We start from the raw sequence: 11,314 nt of genomic DNA on the forward strand, positions 1-11,314 counted from the left end.
AACATAATCCTTAAATTTAGGTTACTCTGTTGCATAAAAAAAATCAATTTTTGTTGTACTGTGTTATTATACTTACATCTGAAACTCATGTTGACCTGTGATATTAAAAGTGCTATAACTCCTTTGTTTATTATTTTAGTAATATAGTTTGAAGGCAACATTTTCTTGAATTTTTAAGTACTTTCGTTTGGTAAGGAAAAAAATATACTTTAGGGGGGGTAAAATTTTGTTTCTGCCCTTATCATGCGAACGCGACTTCAAAGCTTAAAAAGACATAAGAACGAAAAGTGAAGCTTCTCAAGACAAAAATAATGACATATCAATTTTAAAAATCGGCCATCAAATAACCAAGTTACAACGAAAAAACCATTTCGGCTGTATTTCGGAGGGTTAAAAAAAAAAAAAAAAATTTTTCCAGAACCCTCTCAACATAATCTTTAAATTTAGGGGCGGACATTAGCAACTTTTTTTTTCGACCCAGTCTAATGTCCACTAACAACTTAGTGCAAAATCTTTCTATATAACCTGAAGGAAATAGGTTTTGAATCAAAATGCGAGGAATTCAGTTGCATATTGCATATTGTCCATGATTCCATAGTTCGTCCTTTTTTTCAGGAGCCCTTTGATATTTTTCGGTCCGCCTTTTAAATACTTACTCGGTATCACTCAAAAGTTTTTACTTGAATTGAGCGGTCAGTCTTCTTCCTGACTCTTGGTTGCGCATTTACTAATACATATTTATTAAAAAAAAAAGTTATATTCCTAAACATTTGCTTGTTTAAGCACGGAACTGTAGTTACCTTTCCCCTTACATATGTATGCAGTAATGAACCCTATAAGAATTTACGCCGTGCTCTCAATAAATCTTTGATTACACTTTGACTCTCCTAAAACACTGCTTTGACAACAGAAGCGAATTAAGTGCAAGTGAAATACGCTTGTAAAATTTTTGGTGGTGTAGTATGTGTAAGCATACAGATAAAAATAGTATTTGCGTTAGTATATATATGTATGTACATACATACGTATGTACATATGTATATTTTCAAAGGACGAACACCCGGCTATAGAGAAGAGACCATTGCATAAACACTTTCCATAAGTCATTGGTGCTTGGTAGTCTAAGCATAAGTTCAAAGTTGCCACACCGCATATGCTACATTTAAGTGCAGTGTAACTTACCTAGTGCAAAACACTTTGTATTTCATCCATCCATGCAGAAGAGAGCTCCCGAGGCGATGCAAACACCACTTTGGCATGTATAAAAGTGATCCTCTTCAGCACAACTATCCACATACTTGTCCAATGTTTGCTTAGAGGCTAAGCATAAGATACATAAGGTGCATTCTTTTGCAACCGAGCTACAAAAGAACACTCGCATAAATGACGAAATACATACATGCAAAGCAACGACACAAACTAGACTATTTATTCGGGTTCAGCAAGGTGGGTTAAAATATAGGCGACCGGAAGGGTAGTGTTGGTAAGTGAAAAAACTGCTCTATTGTGAATTGTTAATGGGAAAATGGAGAGGGACATTTTTGTTTTCGTATATAAATGATTTATATTTTAAATAAGTATATACTTACGAAATTACCTCGCATAATTACTCATTTCTAATATTTTTTTTTGTGTCTAAATCCCGTTAAACTAATCACATGTTTGTTGCCAGATACCAACAGGGTTGCTTCAGTAGCTATAAGGAAATTTTACCCCAGTTGAGCGTTCTTTTGCCGCTCGATTAGAAAAAAATGCAGCTATAGATAGGATTCGCAGCTGTTGCTGACTCGTTAAAGCGTTTTACATACTGGCGAAGCAAGGCTAGTGTGTTCGTCCGATACCACCATGTACTCGATACCAGTACTCAGTTTAGAACATCTAAGGGGGTACTCGATGCTACTCAAAGTATCGCTAAAAAAATACTCGATTCTACTTGTACTCAAAAGTATTCGGACGAAATATTTCAAAACAGTTTTTCAATCTTTTTTATACCCGAGCGCACTTGTGCACAAGGGTATATTAATTTTGTTCACATAACGGTTGTTTGTAACAGCCAAAACGAATCGAGATAGATATAGACAAATGTATACATAANTTCGAAATTGAAGGACGCTAATTTACTCAAAATTGATACACCTCGGCTTACCATCTAGCGGAAGGTTTCGGAAGGGTGAAAAAACATATATTTAATACTTGCGCCGGGTATTTAATGTTCGGCTCCGCCCGAACTTAGACTTTCTTACTTGTTAAATAAATAAAACCATTTTTTATGTGTTACAAAGATATAATTTAAAGCAAAAAGGCTTTTTAATATGAAAATTTATGCTTATTTTTAATATATATATACACATAGGTAAATACATATTCTCGCAACTTTTATATGTTAGTTACAAAGATATAATTTAATTTAGAAATGGCTAATTTAATTCAGAAATGGCTTTGTGAATATGAAAATATATGCTTATTTTTAGCATAAATATGTATATACGTATTTTTCCGGCGTAACGCAGGCTATTGTTGTATGAAATACCATAAAGCTTCAGCACATGGGATACGTGTCAAACTTCATATATCCCACCTTGTGGCAACTTTACTAATTTGACTAGAGTTGCATAAATTCTTCGACCGAGTAAATACTTGCACAATGCACTCGATGACCCACTTGGTCACATGTATCGAAGTACTAAAAATACTCGGTACTTGGTAGAGGTACTACTCGAGTATTTACTCGTATCGGAACATCACTAAGCAAGGCAATGTGCAATAGCGGAACTGCTTATACATACATATGTATGTATGTACATCAGTTCATGGGCCAAGTGCCACATGTAAGAGGAAATTTACTAATTGTTTGTATATGGATATGTACGGTGCTTTTTAAAGTCCTTTTCTTCCAGAAAATGAGCGAGTGTACATATGTATAACGCAGTAAATTAGGATTGTTGATATTATATCGGTGTTGGCTATAATTTTCGCTTCCTATAATATCAGATATCGATGTTTTACACACAAATATCGCCTGGTTAGCATTCATATTTGAAACCATTCCTTAATTTTTTAAATATTTTGAACACGATATTATCGATACGACGATTTTTCAATTTCGCCACTTCGATATATCGAAAAGCGATATTTTTGAAAATAACAGTCCTACAATCTGGCACAATTTTTAGGTGTACCCTTAACAAATTTTTTAAATGATAAATGATTCATACAGCGAAATGCCTTACATTTTAATTTGACAGGAAATATTTTTTATTTAAATCACAAAATGTGTATCATATAAAAAAAACCGAAAGAACTATTACACATGGCAACACTGATTTTTGTGCGGCAAATGTAAAAGCTGTTTTTGATAGAATTTTTTGTGCTGATTACGAATCCGTAAGTAAAAAAGGTTCCATCAGATCCAGATTTTGATAAAAGCGAGGTGTTAATAAATCACGTTTTTTGCAATATTTGAGGAGCTCTAGTAAAGAAAGAACCTTCCGCTTAAGCTTAAGTTAAAGCTATAACTCTTGACTACTGTTCTTGAAAATATCATCCCTGCACCCTGATGGTGCACTTATAGTCATTTACTAAACAGCAAAAATTAAAAAATCCGGTTTTTTGCCATAATTAAGAAGCTCTAGAAAATAAAGAGATGGTAATAGAACCTTCCACGTAAGTTTAAATTAACCTTGTCAAGGTGCAGGGATGGTATTTTCAGGGACAGTAGTAGAGGGTTCTAGCTTTAATTTAAGCTTAAGCGAAAGATTCTATCACCTTTTCTTTCACTGCTGGAGCTTCTCAAATATTGCAAAAAAAACGCGATTTTTTGACACTTTGACCTCGTTTTTCTCAAAATCTGGATCTGATGGAACCTTTTTACTTACGGATTCGTAATCAGCCCAAAAAGTCTATCAAAAACAGCTCCAACATTTGCCGCACCAAAATCAGTGTTGCCCTGTGTTACCGAACAAGTGCGAAACAAGTAAAAACACAAAAAATAGCAAAATTCAAAATTAATGATATTTACTTAAAAATATTCGATTTCTAATATAATTTTCCATTTAACTTTAGAAGCATGTCTACAAATGTGAAATTATTTTTTAAAATACAAAAACGACACTGAATACTACACATGCGAAACTAAGGCACTCCGCACATTACGCGTCTAATCATAGTAGAGTAATCGTTTTGTCATGTCAAAACGAATGCATTACGACTCGACTTCTGCACACTTGGGCGCCCTGTGTAAGCCCTGCTGGCGCACACATTACACATTTTCTGGTTTTTGCATAAACGTTTATGGCTTAATACAGTTGGCACGAGTTTTAGCACAAAATCATTAATTTTCAATTATTTCCTACTGAAATGACAAATAATTTTTATTTCGAGCACAAAAAAGTAAACAAATGCCGATATCAAAACGGCAAGCGCCTTACAATGTGGCGCTTCGATTCATGAAGTTTTTATGATTAGGCGAAAACATGATTATGAATCGTAATATACAGAGCTTCATTGAAATACATGTGTTCGGTATATGTAAAAGCTTCATACTTTAGTACGCCGGAACGATTACACTACTACGACTAGCCGTTTAATGTGCGGAGTGCCTAAGGCTTTTCGCCAAAAATTCGCTCAAATTCCCATAGTGGAAATCTGCCCTACATATATAACATTAGACTATGAATTTGCGTGAATTTATGCATTTGCAACATAGGTACCGCCCTTAAAAAAGATGTGATTTGTCTGTTACGAAAGTTATAAATGTATATCACAAATTCAACATCTAATATTTGTCAAAAAAAAATAATAAATAATAAAAATGGCGAAGCTAAACTTATGGAATTATTGGGAAAGGAGGAAATTAAATATTTTCGTACTGCACGAAACAATTTTTCGCAACGAGAAATTTGATCGATTAAAAAATAACCAGAGCCATAAAAGGGCACTTTTTATGTCCAATATTTTCGAATTTATTTTGATATCTTTTATTTAGCTTACTATTCAACTTCACTGCCAATGCTATTTCAAGCATGCCGTCATCACTTGTCCTTGTCATTTATTGCACGGCAAGTATCGATTACTACGCAGAAATATAGTACAAAGGTATTATTTGGCTTGAACTCTTTTGTTAGTAATTGCAGTGGCTGTGTTAGTGATTGTGTGGCGCGTTTTTGCGGTGACAGTTGGTTTGATTGCTTTCCATATAGTGCTCGTTGCCGCTTCTGCTTGGTCTACTTCATTTACTCACTGTTCTCACAAGCCAAAGCAAACCAGAGCGCTCACTATGCACCCAAGGTGGTTGACGGACGATTTCGTCGGAAAGTTGCATTCCTGTCTTTTTTCATTTATTTATTGTTTGTGTTCTTCGATTGACATGCCGTTTAGATGTAGTCCTGCAACATACGATGCCTTCATCAAACAACAGTGCCGTAAGCAAATTGCTCTCACTTCGTGTTTACATACATATATGAAAGTACAACCTTTGATGGTTACCATTTACTTGGTACTCATATCTGCATACATATGTATGTACATATGAATAAGCGTATTGGGTGCTCCCATTTCAGTTGCGTTCCTCAAGAACGCTCAAGAAGAAAAATTGCTCTGAGAGAAAGAGAGTAACCCCAAAAAGTACAGGAATACTTTTCGGGTAAAAACTGGTGATTTTGTCAAATACATGGTAAAATTGTAATTTTTTGTTTACATAGCGGTTTTTTATCACTTGGCGATTTGCTTAATTATACACAAATATATATTCATGCAAATAAACAGAAAATACTTACAGAACTTCAAATTTCTTCGTTGCGTTAAATTTGCTTTGACAGGACAGAACAGCTGCTAGTTTGACAATTTATCAAATGTTGCAACTTCTGACAAAGAGAGAACCTAGTTTACTATCACGATTGAGAGAATATGTATTCTATCATTCTTGGTTTACTATCATATTTGTCCTCTCATTTGCCAGAGAAACGAGTACTGGAACGCTTTTTGGTAAATTCTGGCAAAAACTTGCAACTCTGGCGAGTTGGGGATCACGACTTTCTAATGAATGCTCAAACGTCTAAAATGGTACTCTCAACAAGTGAGATAAAGTGAAACCCAAATACTTAAGTAATGAAAACCTAATTGCCATCAATGAGTTTTTTGTTCTCAATGAGTTTTACTTCTTGCCGAGAAAACATATTTTTATATTTCTGAATCACCACTTACTTAGTTAAACAATAATAGAAATTGGACTAATGGACCGGAAATATACCCTAATTAGGACTTAGAGCCTTATTTCTGTGTACAATTGGAACTAAAACGAAAAAATTACAGAGTCGGCATAAAATGTGGAGGGAAAAATTCAATGAAAGATAAAAGGCACAGTTTTTGCTCAATGCGAATTGAAACATCGCTTAGATATACAGAATTTGTATGACACATTATTTTTTTAGGTCAATCAGGCCTTGCGAAATTAAAAAAAATGAATGATAATGTAAGTTATCACAAGGATAAGAAGAGAGTGCGGGTACTTTAAGGATTGTTTGAAAAAACTAAATTTTAGCTCAATTAAATACAAACATTGCCGATCAGCAGAATAAGCTCAACATATTTTCAACTTTAACTGTTTGGTGCATCTACTAGATTGTCCACAAGTTTTCTTCGGGGATGTAGTGTTAAAACTCATTAAATTCTCTAACAAACTAAAACGACCACATTGGCGCTACTACGTTTTTTTTTAAAGAATGAGTAAAAAAGGAAATTTAATCCTTGACCAGAATAAGTTCAGTTTTGGCAAGTTTCGAAATTAGTTGTTATATTTGTCAACTCGTTTAAACCTAGTTACTGGAGAAAAAAATTGCTAAACGAAAATTTTTAATCTAGCGATTAAGGTGGAACCTTGGTTAAAACTACAGTTGAAACTGCTATTTACAATAAAGTTCTGTACACACAGTGTCGCTTACGATAAAATTGTAGTAGCTCAAAAGTGTAAAAGCAAACGATAAAATAAATTTTGCTTTTTTCCGTAACGGTAAATATTCAAAGTCTGTGGTTATGTAGGACATTGTAACTAGTATTTGTAACCTATTTGCAACGAAAAACTGTTTTCGATAATTTGTCGCTTACGATAAAATCGCAATTAGAACCGATGAGGGTTAAACACCTGAACAAGTCTATTTGCAAATTTAAAATTGAATAATTATTTTTAAAATGATATAGATATGAAAATTTTCAACGCGAGTAGTGTTGCCTTATAAACAAAAACTACTACTTATTCATTGACTTAATTATTAAAGGCATATGCATTTGCTTACGTAAATGCTACTTTTTTGAATGTACTCGGTGCTTATGTACCATATATGTACAGAATGTATCAGAACAGTACTTAGCTTAATAAGGCCAATAGTATCCTGGAATGTGTTTAAGAACTCACAATTTCAAAGTCCGGATTTAATGCTTTAATATCTACAAAGGTGCTCTTTTGGTGGTGTAGCTAGTCAGCGAAGAGTAGTGTAATAAATTACGAAGCCATAAAACTAGACTGTGTTTGTGTTCAACGCATAGGCAAGGATGAAGGAGAAGAAGGCGTAGATGCTAATAGATATATCTCTCCTGTTGGACACTTTTCCAACAAAAAGCATTTATTTATTTTTTGTTTTATACGCGCCCCTAGTACAATATTCCGAGAAATCGCGAAACTATCAAAATGTCGCTGGTTCGACGAAGTGGTTTCGTTTCTTTGTTTTACTTTGTTATTTAACATTGTTGCGTCGCAGGCAAAGCAAGTGTACCATAAATTTAATCAGAACGGCTGATACAAAAATCAAAGCAAAATGCATTGAATCGAAATAAACTATTGCGGAGGAGGAGTAATTGAGAGCAAAAGATGCTGTGTAAAGTTGTAGCCTACTTAAGGAGCAGTAGGTGGTTGTTGTTGAGTTCTTTGCTTTTGCTTGTGCATCTTGATAACCAATACCACTCAACAATTTTTCACCGTCTCACACTTAACACATCTTGTAGTTGTATTATTTATTTTTCTATGCAAAATCAATTTGATATTTTCACACATACATACATACCTTCCTTTTAATACGATTGATTTGATATTAAAAAAAAAAAAATAATATACCAAATTGCGTGGCATTTAATAATTGCCATGTGGAAATGAACTTAATGACTTTTTTTTAACAAAATTACACGAATATTTGTTATTACCTCACTTTGTCATCACAATTTTTGTGAGTGGAAATCCAGCATAACAAGAGGCCAAAATTAAGTGCAAAATTACAATTAAAATTAAAATCAATTTAAAAATTTCGTTAATATTTCGTAGAAAATATATAGAAAATTTCTAAGTATGCAGTTTTAGTTAGTACAACAAAGTGTAAGTTTGAAGTTGCCAGAAAAACGCGTTGGTGTTTGGCATTTTTTTTTAGTGGAAGGTGTGGCTCACTTTCCCCATACAAAAAACAATTGTCGAACATACTTTGCATGGAGGAACTTGGGTGAAAAAAATCGCCAAAATCAACGCGATTTTCTGGCAACTTCAAACTTGCACTTAGTTTTACTAAAAACGAATGGGCCAGAAAACTGCATACCAAGAATTTTTCTAAAAAAATCTGATTAGAAGTTGCTGATCTGTTTGTATACGAGCGTATACACAAGAACCGGTTTGTGACTATTTCTACTGGGATCGAACTACGCATGCCCGGTATCTCTTCATGTTGATTTTACGTATTTCATGCAAAATAAATGTACTTTACCAAAACCCAGTTCGCTTCGACGATTCGTTTTTTTTTTATTCAAATTCAAATTCAAAAGTTGTATATGATCGTAGGTTAACAGGTAAATTTCAGAGAATTGTCTTTCAGGTTATAATTAAAGATTTTTACATCCAGTTCTGTTTAAGTATTTTATGTAAAATAAAAAAGGTCTATATGAATCACGCTATGCAAAATCTGTAACGATAAAGAATAACAGCTTACGTCACTGCGAATGGTACATACACTATTCAAATATCAACTTCCCGACCTTAGCAGCTATTCCTTATTGAGACAGAAATATGTATACCTAAATACAAATATGTATGTACATTAGGGTGGTCCAAAAACAGTAAAGTCGAAATTGTAATGCTCTCACCCCTTAGGATTGTTCTATATCCAAAAAAAAGGATACCCCTATTTTTTATTTTGAAATCAAAAAATATTTAGAGGTCGCTCAAAGCGCTCAAAGTTGTCCATGTATTTTTATATGGGAAAAAGAAAATTTTTCGTAGAAATGGTATAGAATTCATGAAAATCAATATTTTTCATTCGGAAAACTTTGGTTCTCTTCACGAGACTTTCAGTAATAATACCCAATGGTTTATTTAACCGTTTTTTAATACTAAAGATTTTTTATTGGTCGCCCCATTGCATTTTTCGGGGTTTTTGTGGGTTTTTGGCGGACCTATAATTTATAGTTGCGATGAAAAAATGGTTAAATAAACAATTGGGTATTATTATTGGGAGTCTCCTGCACATAATCAGAGTTTTCTGGTAGAAAAATATTGATTTTAAACTATTCTATACCATTTCTACAAAAAGTTGTTTTTTCCCCATATAAAATACATGGAAAACTTTGGGCGCTTTGAGCGACCTCTAAATATTTTTTGATTTCAAAATAAAATAATAAGGGTATACTTTTTTCGGTATAGAACAACCCTAGGGGGTGAGAGCGTAAGAATTCCGACTTTACTTTTGCCCACATGCATTTTTGGACCACCCTAATGTACATACATGGGAGATTTCCAAACAAAGTGCTATTTTTTGCCCCCCTTTTTACATTTTTTATGGTGGTAAAAAGGAAAAATCAAAAACACCATTATACACATAGGAGGGGTCTTTTTATGCGGATTTGAATTTATGCGGTTTTTCAAATCATTATTTCGCAGTAGCGATTTTGCTTTTTTGAGAGTTTTTATTACTTTTTTCAGTGTGTAAAAGACAATGCTTCTGATAAATAATTTGTCTTCGTATTCTTACATAATAATAATAATAATAGATTGGCGCTGGTGTTGGTGTTTGGCCGAGCTTCTCCTCCGATTTGTGGTGTGCGCCTTGATGTTGTCACATAAAGGGGAGGGACCTACAGTTTTACGCCGACGCCGAACGGCGATTGTATTTTTACGAGAAGCTGTTTTTCATAGCAGAAATACACTCGGAGGTTTGCCATTGCCTTCCGAGGGGCGACCGCTGTTAAGAAAAAATCTTTTTTCTATTTTTTTTTTTTTATGTATTCTTACATAATTCATGTATTATTGTGGTATTTTTATTTTTTATTTTTTTGGTTAAAATACAAATAAAATTTTATTTAATTCATTAATGTTCGGTTTTACATGGTATAATAAGTGTTGAAGTGAAGAAATAAATAGTTTTTTTTTGCTCAATAATGCCTCACTGGATTTTTTTATGCGTTTTTTTTTAAGAATTTTTTACATGGAGTATCTGAATTTATGCGGTTTTTGAAAATGCTGAAGTAAAAAACTTTTTTATACGGATTTTTTTATGCGGCTTTCTGAGGAACGCATGTACCGCTTAAAAAGAGACCTAAGTGTACTATCCAAATAATAAATCACCAACAAAGCTGTTTTTTTATCATTCTTTTGCTTTCTTTTGCGAACGGTATTTGTATAATATATTTTAACAACTTCATTTAAACATTTTTGTCCCCGCTGAGGTTATTCAAAAATCAACAAGAAAAAAATTTTAAACCAAGAAACAATGAAAAAAGGCGTAACTAACTGTTTGTGAATTACCACCTTAACTTTTATTGTTTTATTGTATTTTTGCCTGAAAAAATTTATCAGCATAAGTGTGACTTTCTATTATAATAACACTGTGGAACAAATTCAGTTAAGCAAAAGTTAGGTCGATTCTGAGAGTGAGGGGTGAAAATAGAGGCTAAATTAGAAGACCCGTATCGCGGCGTTTGTTTATGTTAGTTCGAATTTTTTTTTAATCGACCTTCGAACTTTGCAGTCAAATGCCGATTTTCAGCATATTGTTTATATGGTTTTTTGGTGGCTATAACTCGTCGACTAATTGATATTTTTTCAACCTGTTCTAGCCAAATTATTGCTAGAGACCTGTGCAACAATTAAGATTTAAAAAAAAAATTTATTTAGAAAATTTTTGTAGTGCTTATGAAGCAAAATGTTGGAAATTTTTTTTTTAGGCTTTTTGAACATATTTTCCACAAACCTAAGTCTTTTTTGCTTTCTGTGTGATCTATAATATGCTTCTCAGTTTCTTCAATAAATTTCATTTGAAAAGAAAACAATCATAATACAAAACTTGCG

At 33.3% G+C, this 11,314-nt stretch overlaps 1 protein-coding gene and 1 long non-coding RNA gene across 6 annotated transcripts in view; both read left to right on the forward strand.

The window, feature by feature from the left end:
• LOC108365057 (uncharacterized) overlaps window positions 1-1,462 on the forward strand; it is a 12,544-nt gene extending 11,082 nt beyond the window's left edge. The window contains exon 3 of the long non-coding RNA XR_001847870.1: window positions 482-1,462. This is a non-coding gene — a long non-coding RNA (uncharacterized LOC108365057). The remainder of the gene's footprint in view (window positions 1-481) is intronic.
• Window positions 1-11,314, forward strand: part of lilli (AF4/FMR2 family member lilliputian) — a 60,656-nt gene that overhangs the window by 19,892 nt on the left and 29,450 nt on the right. The window lies entirely within an intron of this gene.

This window comes from Rhagoletis zephyria, unplaced genomic scaffold (assembly GCF_001687245.7).
Source record: "Rhagoletis zephyria isolate East Lansing unplaced genomic scaffold, Rhagoletis_zephyria_1.1 Rzeph_scaffold_01760, whole genome shotgun sequence".
NCBI classification, from domain to species: Eukaryota; Metazoa; Arthropoda; class Insecta; order Diptera; family Tephritidae; genus Rhagoletis; species Rhagoletis zephyria.